This window comes from Amblyomma maculatum, chromosome 1 (assembly GCF_055883805.1).
Source record: "Amblyomma maculatum isolate TAMU_Amacu chromosome 1, ASM5588380v1, whole genome shotgun sequence".
Taxonomy (NCBI): Eukaryota; Metazoa; Arthropoda; class Arachnida; order Ixodida; family Ixodidae; genus Amblyomma; species Amblyomma maculatum.
The window spans coordinates 326,969,561-326,988,092 of record NC_139344.1 but is presented as its reverse complement, the minus strand read 5'-3'; the positions used below and the strand labels follow the sequence as shown (position 1 = coordinate 326,988,092).

At 48.9% G+C, this 18,532-nt stretch overlaps 1 protein-coding gene across 3 annotated transcripts in view; it reads left to right on the top strand.

The window, feature by feature from the left end:
• Nucleotides 1-18,532, top strand: part of LOC146207370 (plexin-B-like) — a 207,152-nt gene that overhangs the window by 64,405 nt on the left and 124,215 nt on the right. For 2 of the 3 annotated variants that reach the window (XM_084586988.1, XM_084586976.1), the window contains exon 1: nucleotides 4,056-4,521. The exons of the other annotated variant lie outside the window; for it this stretch is intronic. The gene's annotated coding sequence lies outside the window, so the exon portion shown is untranslated. Of the gene's footprint in view, nucleotides 1-4,055; nucleotides 4,522-18,532 lie in introns of those variants that run through there. 3 annotated transcript variants of the gene reach the window in all.

The following is an 18,532-nucleotide window of genomic DNA, read 5'->3' as shown; positions in this document are numbered from 1 at the left end:
TGCAACTTCTCCCCCTTCTATGCTTTTCGCTGCGCTCTCTCGGAAACTTAATGCATGGCTCCATCCATGCTCCATGCCGGACTTAATCCTGTTCTCTCTCTCTCTCCCTCCTACTCCTCCCTTCCTTAAACACTTACCGAGTTCTTGAATATATGCCTTCCTGGGTATGTACGGGTTCCGACTGCATTGCACTGTTGCGTGTTCCGTATTTACGCGAGTACAATTCGCCTGCACTTTTTACTCGCGAGAGGAAGTTGAAAGAATGGGTTTACACGACGCTTAAGCGACATAACAGTCGTGAAAACTCATTCTGCTGGCGATTTCGTTACTACGGCTCGACGCGAAACTAAGTACGCAAATAGAGGGAATTAAGAGTAGCGAAGAGTACTGAAATGATGGCAGCTGTAGTTGTATGTCAGAACCTATGATGCCCACTTATCTGCACGCTATTTTCACTGCAGCGCATGAAAATGATGAAAGGGATGCAGTGAAAATATTTCTTCCCCATCTGAGCAAATTTATAGGGATAAGAGGCGAAAGACGCGGGTATGTCGGCCTGTAATCGTGCAAACACGGAGACTGTGCATGAGTGTTTGGTTTGGAAGGGGAACCACACAGTCACACGAGGACATAAATACTACTCTTCATTCTGCGGAGAAGAACGCGAGTCAGGGCATGCCGCTTTATTATGCGTACACGTAAAAAAAAAAAAAAAAAAAAAAAAAAAAAAAAAAAAAAAAAAAAAAAAAAAAAAACACGCACACACATTGTCACATTGTAAACATTTTGCGTCCGAATAGAGCCTGGAATCTCCATAACCAGTACTTTCGGCATTCGGAGACTCTTGCTGATCATGCGTATTTATGCCGGCAATAGAAACATAGTGTCTTTTCGCTCCGAGGTAGCTATTGCTTGGCTATAGTCAGCCCCTGCGCAAAGCCATTCGAAAGTCGATACGCCGCTGTAAAAACAGAAGATGCTCGGTAGCCGGCTGCTTCGTGTGCTGGCGAGTAAGATACCTGCACAACTTCTGTAAATTGCTGCTTTCGTCGTTTACGAAAGTAAGCCATTCCGAGAACTTAAAAGGCTCAGAGAAACACGCTAAAGATAGGGGGCCTGTTAAGTTAGGTGCCTAACTCTTGCGCTGTTGATAACGTTGAGCCCTCCTCACTAAGCGAGAAGACGGGTACCAGCAGATTTCATCCTTTACAACGTATTACGTGATCCTACTACTTGCTGCGACTCAAAAGTTAGACCGGTTTCGTTCAAACCGGCCTCGGTTCCTTGGCGGCTAGGATACTACCGCGTGAGTTTGTTCGAATCCCGGTTGGGATCTGCATTTAGATGAAGCCTAAATAAATAAGAAAAGGTAAGGTCAACAGCGGGTGTATAGACTTGGTAATTAAAAGAACGGTATGTTTGACCGCCGTTTTATTTTTATTTATTTTTTGTAAACGACATGCCTCATGACAAGAAATTCAGGATAAGCGAATTTTGCAACCGCGAACTTTTATCGGCGCAAGTTTTTCGCGTATCGCAAAATTTCACTTTAGCAATAAATAGGGTAATAGTAGCTTGTAGTCGTAGATTTTTTAGTGCGAAGCGCTCTTAGTTTTACTCACCGATTTCGCAATGGCTGCCTGGCTAATCTTGACCTGAAATCAGCTTATAACTCGTTTTGTACCTGGGGCGGCGCTCACAGATCAACTTCGCTGGTCACTGCATTGGACCACTATACGCCACCGTCGCAGCCGAACATCGATCCCAGTGTTTAACTCTCAGTCCCTGAAATTGTGTTCCGCATATGTCTCTGTTTTCATCGACTCCCATTCGTGCGCAGTATATCCCGAATACAGGGCTACCGTGCCCTCTCAGGTGTGTTAAGCGGCCCCATAATAGACCCTATTGTTTTTCTATGGAAGTCACAACTGTGCGATGCGAGCAAAGGACAAACTTGAAAGAAAGATTTTGCTGCGCATCGAAAGTTTTCTTAAAAGTATCTTGCAATGATTTCCTCAGCGCTAAAACTGACGTCCAAACAAACATATGGACATCAAACCGGGTAAGTCGATGTCAGATGCTTGGAGAATAGAAGCCAAGCGCTGTAACTGCACTGGTGGGAATTCTTTGGCTGTCAGTAATACTTCTACATTGTATCGTTCGCTGACGCTCCCAAGCATTTGGTGCCCTCCAGTACAGACAGAGTCAGCGGAGTTGCTCGCTGGACATGGGGCCCTCAATCGCGCCCGCCTGGTCGCCTCTTCGCAGCGTTGGGAAATCTCGATATACGAGTCTGAGCATGACGAAGTTTGTCTTTTACGGACGACGTCCGTGCTACCCCCCTCCCTCCCACTATCTTCTGACTTGCACTCCGAAGCTAATGGCCCGCGTTCATGCCTGGACAAGCCGATACTTGCCCACAGCACCGCCTCGTAATTGCGTCAGCTGTGAGTGCTACGAGCACTTCTAAGGAGCATTTCTAAAAGCGAACGTGCGATTCATAAAAGCTAATTTATAGGAAGTGTTTCAACTTTAGTGTCCGTTTATCCGTTTATAGTCGCTCTTTAGTGGTCGCAGAACCCCTGAGACCTTCGGTTCTTAGCTACATTTAATTTGATGTTAGGCGCCCTGCCCTTGCAGTGCGAGATGGTAGGTACTAGTTATCTTTCAGACGTCACAGCAGGGCTAAAATCGTTTAGCCGCGCATGGCCAAAGGTGCCAAGGTTGGACTGTCCGTAAGCGCGCTCTTTTTCCTTACTCCTGCAGTTCGTCTTATTGGTTTAAATACTTCGCCCATCGCCCATTCTTATTTGCTTCTTGCCGAGCCTCCCACTTCGGCAAGAATGAAATGCATTAAAATTAGTGCTTCGTTTTTTAATAAACCAAGTTTAAAAATCATTATAGAAGTATAAAAGATATAAAAGCTCATAAAAATTTAAACGTGTGAGCAAAAGTGCAAACACGTAAGCAAAAACACCACTGAGCGGAGAAGGTTTGCCTTTATTGGCGCTATATACATTAGACGATTGCACTCGACATATATATATATATATATATATATATATATATATATATATATATATATATATATATATATATATATATATATATATATATATATATGTGTGTGTGTGTGTGTGGTCTGTATGTACCTCCGAGCATTTTAAACACTTCTAAAAGAATCGAAACCTGAAAGCAATTTGCACTTGTATTCGCTTGGTGCGCCGTCTGTTTTGAAGACAACGTGATGCAGCCCGACTTTTCTTTTTTTTTCTTTTTTTTTTTCTTTACGTAGTCTCGAAAGAATTTTACTACAAATTATTCTTAGAAATGCGCATCTCATATGTGTTCCGTCATTGAGGGGCCGTTTACAGGGAAGTGAGGAAACAAGGTTGAAGTCGTCGATATTCACTCTTCGCACGCATTATTTCCCGCACCAAAAAATAAACTTGATCTTTAAGCCAGCTTCGAGAGACGTTGCCGTTACTTCCGACGCGCTCGCATAAACAACGATCGAAAAAAAGTAAACGTAGCGATACGCTCTTGCTACAGCTGACGACTGCGCCTTTCTGCTTTCTGCCGATTCGCGCAAACACGCAAAATCATTTTCCCGTCGAAACTAGTTTTCGAAGGGCCTTATTTTCCATTATGCCCCGACACGGCAGAAAATACACGGCGGCCTACCCTGAACCATGAAGAGGAGCTCTTTCTTTCTCTCAAGACAGCCCGATTGTTTGCTGCTTTTGTTTTTTATCAAGCCTCGCTGGCCCCAGCCTCAGCTCATTCGAAAAAAAAGCGGAAAGCGGAGTACCGGAAAAAATAAAAAAAAGAGCGTCGCACATAAAAAATAAAAAATAAAAAAAGAAACAGCGCTAAAATCCCCGCCCAGCCTTCAGCGTCCAGCCGGAACCAATCCTAGGTATCATCTAGGGACCCCGAAGAGCCAAGTTCGTAATCTGGGGAAACTGGTTTTGCTACTAGGGAATCTGGAGAGTAGACGCCTAGGGAAAGCGCCTCCTCTCCGACTGCTCAGCGCTCGGCAGACGCAGCGAGCTGGCAGCCGGCCGCCAGCGAACTCATCAGTTCCTCGCCGGCGCCTGCCGAGTACGGTTGGGTGTTCTCAGTGTTCCTGTCTGTGGACGTGCTCTGTAGACTGCGCGGCCCGTCTCCCTCTTTCGGACGGAGACACTTGGTGAAAAAAAGATAGACCCCTCCCCGGATTCTGCCCACTTACCGCCTCGATACCTATTGGATTCCCCGTGTTTTGTGCGATCCTCACTTGTGCCGGATATTTTTCTGTCGGGATTTTCCGTGCTCTCGGCACCGGTACGTGTTGCTTCTTGTGCGAAGTGGCTGTTGTGGTTCGTCACTGAACGAACGGCACTGTGCAAACCTGCCCCGTCTGCGCTGCGACGACGAATAACGAGTTCGTCGGTCGGTGTTGGTGATCTTGTGGCAGCGGCTGTCAAGCGCCGCGTGAAGTCTACAGAGAAGCAGCCCGGATTTGAACGTGGTTGATCGGTGAGTACTGCGGATTTTCCTACAGCGCTGTTCGCGTACGCTTTACATTTAGCGGTCGCTGCCGCGCTTGGCATCGCGTGTCGAACAGTATCGTAATGCAGATAATTTGGTTCGAGGATTTAATGTCTAAATATGTGACCCTTGAATATATTTTGTCGTTCAACTTTCAATACCTTTGTCAGCGACCGTTTAGACTACTCCGCGCATTTCGGACTTTTTTTAGTAAATCTTGCGTTGTAGCAAAAAAAAATAAAAAAAAAAAGCGTAAAGGGGGGTATCGATGCGGGAGTTGAATTTAAATCGGGAGCAAAAATTCTTGGCCTTGTGTTTCCCGGTTATAGTCTGGTGGGTACGTCCACGCACTTCATAGTCCCGTAGTTTCCAACTTTTCGGGGAAGTCCGCCGCAGGACCGGTTGCTTTCAAACACCGCGCGGTTTTGCGATTCATATGAGGAGTCGTACGCGATGCGGGGAATTCGTGGCGCTGCGAGGGTGCTGTGCTCTCGTGATTCAGCTCCGATGCACTTGCGGATGCAAATAGCTCCCGCGGAGCAATCGTTCCGGCATCTCGAGACGGTGAGGTGATCACGACATTACGGAGCTCCTACGGGGCTTCTAGATTTCCATTTTTGTGTTCTTGCTCTTCGCGGTTTCTCACTTCTCGCTGCAGAAAGAAAACTCAAATCGCTGGTGAGCGTATTCAGTCGCTACTAGTAAACAGAGCCGCTTCTTTGAGCTATCCACTAATTCGTGCGGGCTGTTCGAAGAAAAAGGCCTGGCGTTGAGGAAAAAAAAAGTAGCATGCTCGACCCAAATTATTGTTCTTCCCTCATCTTATAACCGTACGCTGTTTCTGTCTATCTCTCTCTTGCTTTGAATAGAATGCGTCGGTTCTTGACATAGTTGCAGCTGGTGCCAGTTGTCAGGTTGATAGTCCCGTTGTCTATCATTCAGAATTCCTCGCGTTCGTCAAAATTCAGTAACCCCGATTTCACTATATTCTAATAATTCGTGACACTTTGGTAGTACTTCTTACGGGTTGAATTCTGTGATCTTATTGTTTGTGATTCTGTGCGTTTTTCCAACTCATCGTCCGGCGCCACTTTATTGTTTTTTTTGTTTGTTTGTTCGCTGCGGCTTTTAGGAAGTGGAGTCTAATGCAGCGGATGTGCAGTAGATAGACTGTTTACCAAGCACCATTTATCCAAATCTGATATATTGGAAAAGATTCGCACAATGGTCATCTAACGCGGCGTGCCTCACGCGAGTTCACTTTCACCACGCCTAAGGTTTTTTTTCACGATGGGAAAGACGTGAATAATGACAATTTCTCCGTAACCTCTCTGGTCGCATCCCCTCTGTTTAAAGGCTGAATGAAGCAGCGTACAAAAATGTCTTGCAAGTCGAATAAGTAATGCGCCACAGCAGTTGACAGGAATCTGCAGCGGTTCCAAGCTCCCAAAGCGTTTAATGGTGGGCGTTCTGTGTTGTCACGGCTGCTCTGTAGAAAACGCGTTATTCAAATTTGGCGAAGTGCGCGCACAGGCTTTTCGCCCAATTGTAGCAGGAGTGGAGCGGTGTAATGCGAAAAAGCGCCGTCAGTGACTACAACCTGACTGAGCCCTTCTCTTGATGTTCTTGCGCCTTGCGTATATCCTGGAGGGAGCATCGCTTCTCGACCGACTGTTCCTGATCTGCGCACTTCACAACGGTTAGATTCTGCGAGAAAACAGTCCCTTTCCAGCTTCGTAAAGCTGCCTTGAGGGCGAACCCCATTTCGCTGTGTGTGTGTGTGTTAACGAGCGGAGCTGTGAAATCTGCGTGCACGTACTGTTCGTACCATGTTTTTTTATCTTGAAACATGGTTCATTTTAATTCAAACGGAAGCCCCTATGCGGAGTCCATGTGTTAGACTTGTTACTGCAAACCACACTTCAGCTTTACGTGGGCCTGCTTCAGAAATCCGATAGGAAAACTCTCACGGTGATGTTCTGAATGCTTCGATTGTTCAACAAAACTTCTACAAACTGTAGATTCAGTCGCAAATATAAGTTCTGAGAAGTGGACGGGACGTGTAGCCTATGACAAGAACAACGGGTTAGAGAACTGAATGTCTTGCAACACCGTCAATGATTCCTACTGTGTTCCATGAGCGCCCCCGTTACACAGTTTGTTAAACCGCGTCGTATCGACGCCTCGCATTCTGAAGTGTGCGCGAGAGTTTCGACCAAGAAGAATTCCGTGTCCACAGCAGCAGGCTTCGTTCAGAAACGTCGTTAATCGAAAATTCGGTTGTCGTTTAGACCCTCCGCCTTGGTGGTGTAAATCATTTCAGAGCTCCCCGCGGCGTTGGATAGCCGCCCAGCGGAGCCGTCTCCGCTCACATAAGCCCTGTGCGTATTATCATCGAACTATTATAGATGTCCGTGCCGACAACGCGCTGCTATTTCCGCCCCGAGCGCCAGGCGCGGGCCACTGAGGATCCGGTCTCTACCTATCGGGTCTTTCGCCTCGCCTGCCGTCGATGCCCTGTCCCTCTTTCTGGGTAGCAGCAGGGGTGCTAGCCACGCACTGACGCCCTCCTGGCGCGCATATCTTGTCGCTTCCCCCGCCATCCTTCCATGCGTCCCTGGCCCAAGAAGTGCGCGCGTAGTACAGCACTGGCCGCGCTGAAACTAATTCCGGTAATTTGTTCCTCGCGTTGAGAGTCGGCGCGTTTACGACGCCGCTGTGAGCGGCAGCGCGAGAGGCGTGAGTTCCGTGCGGCTCCGCTCGTGATGAGCGTTTACGGCGGCCGTGCGCTTTGGTTTCTCACATGCGGGCAGCGACGATGAAGCGGCAGCAATGGGAGAGATCCGTACCCGCGGCGGTTTTGGCCGTGGGGGGTTGCTCGCTCTGCGGCGCTAATGGCGGCCTGCCGCAAACCACCGCTGCCGAGACTGCGTTGCTGCTTCTTCTATCTCTCTCTCGGGGCTCCCCCGTCATCTCCTCGGCCGAGGTCACGCAGAGCACGCGCTCTCTCCGCCTTTTCTGTCGATGTCTGTCCTTTCTTTGCGTGTCTGCGCTTTCCTGTGTATTTATTTTCATTTTCTTCCTCAGCTTGAGCGTCGTCTCGTCCCTTCCTTTGGCAGGGCCCCGCGATACTGCGTCCTTGGCGGCCGTTGGTTACGCGAGAGCTGCACTTCCTGCTGCTGATTCCGCTGTAGCTCACTGATGAAGGGAATTGCTTTGGAAGGAAGGACATCACGTCTCCGCGGCCGCGCGGGTTGAAAACAAACTCTCAATTTCTGTCTTTTCTTCCGTTATGCGCTTTGTGGGGGAATGCGGCGATGATGACATATGAAGGGCGTGAAAAAGTCCCCGACATAGTGATCTGTGTCGTTAGCCGCCCTAAGGGCAGTTGCTTTTGCATTGTAGCAGGTAAACTGTCCGTAATAAATCTTCCCACTGGCAGTCGTCAACATTACTGTAAAATAATTAGGGATACAGTGTGTTTATCTATCTTGCATTGCCAACGCTATTCCGATAGTAACGAGACCACGGCTGACTTTCAAGGACCTCACTTCCTTTCGCGCAATGGAAAATTTGCTGCCTTTGGCGCTCGATTCCGCAATAGTTTTGTACGAAACTCCCTATAGGAGATTTTTACACGCGATTTTTGGATCAGTGGATGTGCTCTTTTTGGGTTGTCTGGTGAGTTTTGTCACATAGGCAGCTAAGGTTATTATGCGCCATAACACAAAACTTTTATACCAATAACGGAAGCCGTGATCAGTGATGGGTCATTGCGCGCCGAATAAAGTGGTACACCGAAAGCTGATGTAAATCTCGCTAGGTAACTGACAGATTTAGTATTTACAGCGCACATTTAAGTTCCTACATCGAAAGCTGTTACGGCATGGTGCCGTAGGCTTTGTTGACGGAACGTTTTGGTGCACCGTGGATACTTCATTCGATATATGCAATATATTGGTGACATATAGTGACAAAAGCTTATCACTTCGTCGGCGATGCTAAGGAAGTGTCGCATTTCAACGAAGAGTGTACTGGAGGGTGCGTTAACTACAATTATGCGACGTAAACTCCTGAAAGAGTAGCCTTCGCACTTCACAACAAACCACCGACATATGATTACGTGGTGTCATGGCACCGATCATAGAAAGACTTCACTGCTTCAGTTCGTCTTACAGAACTTGCATCCCCAAAGTAAAATCATAAATTCTTATTTCTTCGACTTTGCGGCACTAGAGTATTACAATACGAGACAAGATTTTCGCACATACATCATAATCTCACGACGCGTTTGGTCAGGCGGCAGTTCCTTTACACCCTTTCTCGGGAACAACTGCAGCGCACCGTTATGTCGCTACGTGCTCGAACTTTATAGAGCGAGAACTGCAGCCAGCTTTCGAGCTCATCATCCGTGATAATATGTGTCATGTTTCGGCAAGCGCTGGGTAACAGTGTAGACAGCGCAAACACACACAGCTAAAATAACAGGCCGGTGCGTCCAGTGGGGGTTGATTACGCGCTCCGAAAATGCATTTGGGCACAAATTGGTGTGTTCGGTGTCCGGAACCGGCTCTCTTCGGCGGGTACGGTTATTTCAGCGCTGACGGAGAGTCCCTTGCTACCGGAGCGAGTCACCTCGCAGTGACGTTCTTCTTGTTGCTGCCTTGCTTTGCGTACACCGTTACTGTCGGGCCGCAGGATTAATAGCCTGTTCGCCGAAGTAGCTGCGCACGTTGTTATTACACGACGCGGACGCATCATCAGCGATGTGCGCGTGTACAGAAAATAAAATAACGCCTCTTCGCCGTGACGACGACGCGGTATGAGTGTCCGGTTTAACGTCGGGCTCACTAAAAGAAAAGCGCTCGCACACGGGTGTCATTAGCGTGTGACCCCGTGATTTCTTTCCCGGCTGCGCGATTCATAGGCCTGTCACGGCGACTGTGAACTCACGACATTGCTCCCGCCGCCCATCCATGAATGCAAAAAGAGAGAGCTAGTTGTAACAGACAAAACAGCGAAACTCGGAAGAAATACGGCTTCTTTGATACCAGAGTAGCATCAAAGTTTTCCTGCGGTGCAGCCGGACACTTTTTCTACTGCGCTCTCTTCCCTTATTTTTGTAAAAGCCTTCGTTAGTTGTAGTTTCATTTGTCAACCTGTTCGAAAGCCACTTTTTTATCTGGTTAGGCTACGGCTGTAATGCTTGTAATAATAACAGTCGTGACCGCGCTGAGGAGGTTATTAGTAGGGCAAATTATTTGCCAAATAATCTCGGGTCGCGATCGGGGCATCATCTGCCGCATTATCCGCGGCAGTGACGATGTGCGTGTGCGTCCGTCCTATGCGCTGACCGCCGCCGGGCACTGTTGCCGAGATTAATGACTGCTGCCCGGCGCTCATTTTTCAAGCGGACGCCTAGCTGCTCTCTCACTTTTGCGCGCGTCTAGCGTGACTGGAGCCCTCGGCGACCGTCGTCGTCTCAACGCTTTCTCCTTCTTTTGTTCCGCGCGCTCGCTAAGCGTGACGTTTGGCATTATCGCGTCGTCTCGTTGAAGAGTTCGCGGGTTCCCCTCTCTGGGCTTTGCCAAAACGCGCGAGCTTCGGTGTTTGTAACGAGGGAAATTCTTTTTCGACGCGCCTCTCGCGGCGCCCGCGAAGAAAGAGCGCCCCGGCTAATTTTCTCGCGTAATTTGTTTCCTTTGATGTGTACAAGCGCGTCAGCCTTAATTTATAACGCTTTACTTTCTACTGATTTCAAAACCGCCAGTCAATAATTAACGGTGTGGTCGGGGTTGCTGCATGTAGCAGTGTTACACTGTTGCATCTGTTATTGCTTTATCTGATTTCATGTCTCCGGGAACATTATTATGAGAGGGTGTGCGTCTTTGACTCGCCCATTGTTTCGCTTTATTTTTTTATGTACTCATTTTCTTTTGTTGCCGTGCAAGGAAAGCTTCCATTATTTTCGCATTGAGAAAGTCACCCCCTTTCGTGTCCGAATCTTTTTTAGGCTTTCATGGCCTTCCTCTTCGCTTAGTAGCTTTGCTCTGTCTCGTGATTTTAACGCGACGACGAGAGTTGTCGGGCTTCCTTGAAGTATAGTTCTCAGACTTATTCCTGGGCCTCTTTCTTCTCGCTTGTTTGCTTTTATGCTGTCTCTTTAGCTAGTCGGGTTTGTTTTTTCTTCATTTCTTGATAATACGCCCTCGCTCTCTTCACTGCGCGAGTTTGAATTTTAGTATTGTTCAAATCCGCACAATAACCTCTCTGAAGCTATAACGCTTGGAATGTATTGCAGGAACTTTATACTCCGACAGCTGCTCGTATAGCGAAGCCATAACGCGCTCACTGGAGTCGCGAAAACCGTACAGCGTCACCGAAGTTGACGCAATCGCTGTCTAGCAGCAATTTCCTTTTTATGGCAAAGTTGCTCTTTGCGAAGAGCAAAACCCCGAGAAAAACTCCCGCGAATACCTGCTTTGCAGCACAGCCCGCGTTACGGGGACGCACGCGATGGAAGCTGTATGTGATGCAGTACCCCTGCTTCAAGAGGTATTTCGAAAGGGCTCTGGGTTGCGCAAAGCTAAACGGCGAGGTGAGGGATGACACAATACGACGGGAAATGTACTGTGTGTTTGCGCGCACACGCGCGTGTTATGTATGCAAGCAAACAAGCAAGCAAAAAAAGAAATAAACAAAAAGCGCAGTCCCGGTACTGGCAGCAATGCTAAGAGGATCATGTGCGGAAGAGAACACAAAGCACTGCCAAGAGTAAAGCTCTCTGGCAGATATGTCGGGCCCGCCTGCGCTGTAGAATGAGCGAGCAGTCCGTTACTAGAATGGGAGTACTATTTCGTCACCGGCTTGCGTAGTCTGAACATGCCAAGGTGCTTCGGGCCGCTTTAGCTTTTCTTCCTATTATTACCGAATAAGCCTAGACAGAGACTGAAAAGAGGGCGGTGTGTAAATCTAATATTCTGCTCGTTGTTAAGCTGTTTCTTGTCCCACTGTTCACGCGAACCCGATCAGAAATGAGGCTCGCGGAAGAATCGGCCAGCGCCATTTTCTCCTATAGTTCACCGCTTTGAAGCGCGAGTTTGCGAAAGCACCGGGGTAAATTTGGTGCGAACGCTTTCTCTTTCCCCGGAGTGCGACTATTGTAATGCTACCCCCCTCCACCCCTTTGTCCGTACTTGCTACAGATTCGTACTCTATTCTCGATGCAATTCGCGAGTCGAATTTTGCCCATTTGGTTTTAATCATGCTACAGAAATAATGCGCGCGCTGCGAGACTCAGCTTTATTCGTCCTTGCAAGCAAGCAAGGAAGGATTGCAGTAACGAATGAAAATACGCAAGTGAGCAGTGTATTCAGTGAACCTGGAATGAGGTTGTGGCCGCATTCATATAGATGAATTTCGAAAGCAGTAACAACAAGGGGAAAGTAAAATGGGGTATTGCATGCTCTTTTGTCTCTCATGGCGCCATCCGGAGGAGAGCTAGAAGAAAAAAGGAAGCGGAAAGTAGTTTCGCCGCGCTTGCAGAGTGATCGCTGATGAAGAAGTGAACAATGAATGAAAAAAAAAAAAAAAAAAAGACGCATTCCTTGGCGAATTTTTGCAACGGTAAAAGTGTGGAGAGGTCGCCGCTGCGGTTGTTTTCCGCGGCCGACCTCTGCCAATTGAGAGGGTTTTGCCTCTGCTCTCCTCGATGATGGGGAAAGAGGGAGCTGAATCCACAGGGCCCCGCGGCCATAAGACGTCTCGTACGAATCGTCGACGGCGGGCCAAGGCGTTGACCTCGGCGGCCCCACCGCGAGCGAACGAATCGCCACGGCGGTATTCGCGCGCGCGGGCCAGAATGGAGAGGGAGGGTTGAGCTTGAGAGGGGTCGAGGAAAACGGAGGGCAGAGGCATAGAAGCAGCGGCGGTCCGATAAGCCGAGAAGGGAGCCCTTTCTCTAGCCAGGCTGAACGCTGGCTTCTTTAGCTTGCTGCCGCCGCTGGGGCCCCCTTTGGTTGCTTTGGCGACGGTTTCGTTGTCTCGATGCTGCTTGCGGGTGGAGCCCATTCCATTCTCTTTTTGTTTTTGTCTACTTCGTTTTGCTGCGACGAAATCGAGTCGGCGGCTGCACGTCGGTGCTGCGAGGACCGAGGTCGTCACATCGCTCGACACTTCTCTTTTACGCGGGACGGGCCCCGGCGGAAGTCGTTCATCAATCGCTGCTGCTCCGCCGCCATCGCCCGTCCTGCTTCTCTTGCTACGTTTCACCACATCTCAACTATCCCAGGCGTTGTCCGGGGGCGGTGGCGGGCCTCCGTCTTTGCCGGTTGCATCGCTTCGCATTGGAGATTGCGCGAAGGCGACGGAGGGCGGGCCCGTTTGTGTTGATGTCCAAAATCCCTTCGCGTGAATCGGATCTTGGATTTGTCGCACGTTGTCACTGTTAGCATCAGCGCCGCTCCTATTCGTCCCGGCAACTGTTGAAGGCAACTGTTACAAATGAGTCACGGGCAGAGGCACATTATTTCATGTTTCTTTTTTTTTTTTTTTTGGTAGCCTCACCATAATATATGTTACAAATGAGCAAAGCGTAGCGACCGCACCGAAGGCCTCCGTGATGGCGAAGTTGGTTAAAACTCCTTTTAGTCTGACAATGCGAAGGAACAACAGGTGACGTACGTGCCTAGTGTTTTCTTGAATTCATTCGTTTTGTTTATTGCCGCTGTCTGCCACTTTATCGGACTTACTTTAAACCAAGCTTCTTCGTTAGAAAACAAAATAAAAAATACGGAAGAAAAGGAATCTTTTTATGCAGGTACTTGGTTTCTTTGCTGCGTCTTTCAATTTACAGTGTACTTCCAGTGGACGCCTAACTTCTGTGAGTCTTAGCGAGTCTTGAGTGCTTCCCAGGGCAGCCTTGTCAAGCCTCCGTTTTCGCTCTGGTGGCGGCCGCTAATTCCGCGAAGGCACGTCTCGCGAGCGGCACCGCTGTTCCTTTCCGGACCAGCAGATTGGAACGGTTCGTCGGCGCACACCTTTTTCCCTGAAACCCTTGCCGCTGCATCGCGAGAGTTCGTTCCGGCAGGCGGCGCCAGCAGTCTCGACGAAGAAGGCAGTTCTTTTTTGCTCATCAGACCGCTCAGAAACAAGATCGCGAGTTGGGGGTGGGTAGTGAGAGAGAGTTTTGAGAAAGCTGCTTTACACCGACCACCACCACCTTTATATCTCACTCATTCCTGCGAGGTCGATAATCGTCCCAGCTTCGCTGACTACGGTCAGCGGAGAAGGAAATCTGAAACGTAAAGCTGGAAGGAGTGCCATCAGCTACTACTGCCACCACTAACCACTGCGAAAGACGTTGTTGTTCACACGTATTTGCTCACTTTTTTTTTTTTTCTTTTGCGAAAGACGAGCGGATGGAAGATCGAAACGGGAAACGTTGAGTGTGTAGCCAGCGACAAAAGAATCGGCAGGACGAACGGGCGGCTCTCCGCCGCCACTGCTCCCGTATCGGGTGGGGGCGGCAGGCAGATTTCCGAATCTTTCCACCCCCTCCCCTCCGCCCAACTCCGTCTTTCTATCCTACCCCTCATCGCTGTCGCCTTGGGGCTGCGTTGCCGCGCACGGTTCGGCGGTGGCGGTTTGCGTATGTGCGCGACGCACCTCTGGTACGTACTACTATCGCTCAGTTTGCTGCGACCTGCAAGTAGGCAAAGGGTGCTAGTAAGGATGAGGAAGAGCAAGCGTCCACTGCGTTTCAACAAACCTTTTCAAAGCTAGGCGCCCGGGCCGACGAGACACAAAAGATTGGAACGCGACGACCAATGGAAATGCACCCCCCCCCCCTTCCCTCCTGTATTCTTCATCTCTCTCTCTCCCTCCATCTATCCATAGCCGAGCTCGCCTTGAGCTGAGCAGAAATGAGGAAGATCGAAGCGCACGCGCAAGTTTGTAACTGCGCAGCTTTCTTTTGAGGTAACGAGGGCCGTATATAGTTACTCGCAGACTGCCAGCGCGCCTATATACTTTTCTTCTTGGCTTTTGCTGTTGCTTTTCGTTTTTCGCTTCTTTCCTGCGACGAAAAATCGAAGACCAGATCAAAATAAACAGAATAAGAAGAAGCGGCGGGGAGTTTCGTCAGGAAGAATGTAAACGAGGGGACACTGGCGCTTAGTTCGGGGCCCTGGCAGACTTCAGAGAGGAAAAGCGATTGGCTCAGGTAAAAAGAAAAAATGATAAGCAGGAACGAGGGAATAACATTCATGTTTTTCTTTTTTTTATTTCTTTCTCTCTCTCTATTTGATTTTTGTCTCGCTGGAGTTCGTTCTGCGGCGGAAATTTAGCGCAGCCGTACGGACGTTACGGTTTTATTTTTACGAGCGTGGCTGCTCTTTTCAATCTGATTTTGTGTAGTGGCTATGCTTTAAAAAAAAAACAAAAAAAAAAGGAGGGGGGACGGGGGTTTCAGACATGTCGCCGCAAATCTTGTTCCCCAATAATTAGTCTTCGATCGCCACGTGCCCACCGCCCCCAAATAGCGTTCGATGCGTCCGACCAAACGCTGGGCAATATATTCGCAGAGAAGCTATTTTTGCTTGTGCGCATACTTTGGCCCATTCGCCGACCTTCTGGAAATTCCAATTTCCTGCGCTCCCGTTATTCAGTTTTCGTTTGTATTGCTCACTAGCCAGAAGTTACAAAAAAATAAAAAATACTAAAGTATACTCCCGGCGCCAGCCTTCCGCGCGCCGTGCGCGGTCTTTCACTTTTACGAGGGGTTGTTTTCCTGCCCGTTCAGCAATTTTGCGGCACCACGTGCTTGTGTAATATCGGTTCGCTCTTCTGCGCCTCTTCGCGATTCGCCGTCGGACTTGCATGCAAGTGTTTCTCACAGGCACCTTAGAGGGCGTTGATTTGATTCGCGTACTGTACCGTTACATTTAGGAGGAGGCGAATAGTGATTTATTAAAGAATCGAACAGAGTAGGCCCGCTTTGCTACCGAACCGAATCATGTGGTTAAAAACGGAACCAATACAAATCTAGCAGAAGGGCAATCGACATTTTCGAATGTACGCACAGCTCTGTCGTTTTCCCCACACATCGCTTGCATCAATCTGTCACTTCGGTCCTAAACATCTTTAATAGGAGCTTTGTTCAGGTATCATCCGCTCGCGTTCATTTTCTCATTAGTTGTGCATTCGTTATTGATTGCGCGCTACGGACTCTAGCGGGGCCGCGAATAATTTCTTTGAATTGAATTACGCTCATTCATGAACTCAGAGTCGGCAATGAAGGCTCAGTGGTTGTGGCGCTCGGTTACGGAGCGCGGGGCGGTGGGCTTGTGACCTCCCCTCGGTAGCGAAAAACGCTGCACTCTCGTAGAGATCGGTGTCACCGTTTCTCGCTCGGTGATAGCGAATGTATAATAATAGCACGAAGTAAAATACGAGTTTAGAAAATTTATGAGCTAGCACTGTTGCCCGTCTTTATAACAGGAAACACTTGCCTGTCCTTGCATCGCAAGCAAACCGATATAAATAAAATAAAGAAAATGCTTCTTTCGTTCCATCTGTGCCGCCTTCGTGACGGAGCACTATTAGGGAGAAGTGGCTCGCCGAAGACCACCGGGCGCAATTAAGCGACGCCGTTCCCATCAGGAAGCTTTGCGTGTCCGCTCACCGCCTCTCAACGTCAGAGGGCGACCCCAAACACCCGCCTCGCAGCACTTTACTGAGCAAGCCCCCATCTTCGTTTTGCAAGCGCATTTTCTCGTTTATTTGTCGGGCACTGGTTTACCACTTTCGCCCCCTCTGCTACTCTCTGTCTTAGTCGTACGTAGATCTGGCGGAACGTCCTTCCCTCTTTCCCGGTTGCGAGCCAGAAACCAGAGGGCTCGGCTTGGCTTAGCTCGCTCAGGTAATTCTCGGCCGCGGTGTGAGTAATCGCCGCCGTGGCAGGCCGGTAATGCCCTGCCGCCCGCAGGATTGCTCTCCTTTCTGGGACACCCCCCTTTCACTCCTACCGCCTTCCCCTCTTCCTGCTTTCACGGAAATAATGGCGTCCGAAACGGCGGACCTTCGGAGTTGAACGCCTTTTTTTTTTTTTTTTTGCCTCTTTTTTTTCCTGTTCGTTTGTTGTCTCCTCACACTTCATCCATCTCGGCTAAAAAATAAAAAAATAAAATAAAATAGACACGCGCGAAACGACTTTTCTACCGCAAGCTTCCAAAGCTGGCTACTCTTTAGCCAACGGCATTGCTTAGTTCCGCTTTTGTATTTTTATCATTAATAATATATATCATCCCACGCATCCTGGGGTCAGAATGCAGCTTAAAATGAATACGAACGACGTAAAGCGGAAACGAACCGGTTCGCCTTGTGCAGTGGGAGGTTTATTCGAACTCACTCAATCATGTTGGCAGTTCATATTCGTGATGAGTGAGCTACCCTCCGTCACTCCGATTCTGCGCACAAGTGCTGTCATAAGTTGGAGCGCCTCTGCATCGTTGAGTATGAAGTGGAGATACAGCTCAGAGAACTTCATTACCTGGCGTTTGTTATTATTTTTTTTAGCATCCGCGTGCATTTTTTCATGTCTGCCAACGTGTCGACAACTATTTTTGTTTTATACTTCGAACTTTGCACCTTTAAACCTTTGCAATAGGTGTAAAGGGATCGTTCACCGTTGCCAGATTACTTAACCGTTGATTACGGTTGAGTGTGAAGAAGTCAACGTTACATACTGCGTCGCTGGATACCCTATAGCGTTTCTAACTTAACTGAACGCATAGGTTGAGTGACAGGCCACGTTTAGATGCGAGGTTAACTCTATATTGGCGGCGACCACTATACAGGTAGCGTAATAACGAGAAACGACTGAATTACGTTAAATTGTCCATGCTTTTAGGATTACTGAGTCAACTAGGACCTTTGATGCGTCACATGCGGCAGTCAGGGCGTCGGCATTGAATTTGTGCCTACATTAGCCCGACATTGCATGCATTAGGAAAAAGCGTGAAAAGGGCCGGGACACAAGATAGACGAGGTCATCGACGGGCGGCGGAGAGGAAGACAGCGGCGGGAGTACAGATGTACAAGTAATTAGAAAAGATGAACGCAAGGAAGTTGCGCCCCAAACAGTGCCTGTAATAGAGGCTGCATCCGAACAATGCTGCGGGCATTTTCAAGGGCGATTTTAGTCGAGCTTATAGAGTTAATGCGGCAGTTCGCCGGGCAGGCGTTGACCTAACCGCGCATCTCCGTAGTTAGAGCTCATCCACGCGCGCGAATTTCCAGTGTAAATGTTTTTTTTTTTTCCTTTTTCTTCTTCTTCTTTTTTTTTTTTTTTTTTGCGTTGTCTCTTCTGAAACGTGTTCTCGCAGCCTAGGCCTGGGACCGTCGATTAAGTCGCGCGAAGAAGATACTTGTAGCTTATGCACTGCGTATACACAGCTTCTGTGTACGCGCGCCGCGTACATCGTCCACGACTATATCTTCGGCAACTCGAGCAGGCTGTTACGCAGCCTAATTGCATCGGCCGTGGCCCCTCCTTCCTGCTAGTGTATCTATATGTATAAAGCAGCTTCCCTCCGTCCCTGCTCACAGCGACCTCCCTCTCTTTCTTTCCCAATGCGTTAATTGCACTTTCGCGCTCTCGAAATTTATCCCTTTCGTGGAAGCCGCGGGCGCTGGCTCGGCAGCCTGCTTATGCGGCGCGCGTGTTAGGCTAGAGAGGATTGGGACGTGTCCGGCTGCAAAAAGAGAGATGGTAAGGGAGTGCGCCTGTATACCCCCCGTCCCTAATGGACGTCGTCGTGAGATTAATTCCTTTTCCCCGCGATCGCGGGCGAAGTACAAGGATGCTGGGAGCATCACGCGATGGCGAAGCTTTTACGCTGTGTCCTACTTATATCGCCAGGGAGATTTTATCGCATGCCGGCGTCGCGGCGGCAGGCGCCTCGTTTCTTTAATTTTTGAACAGAAACATCGGTCACAT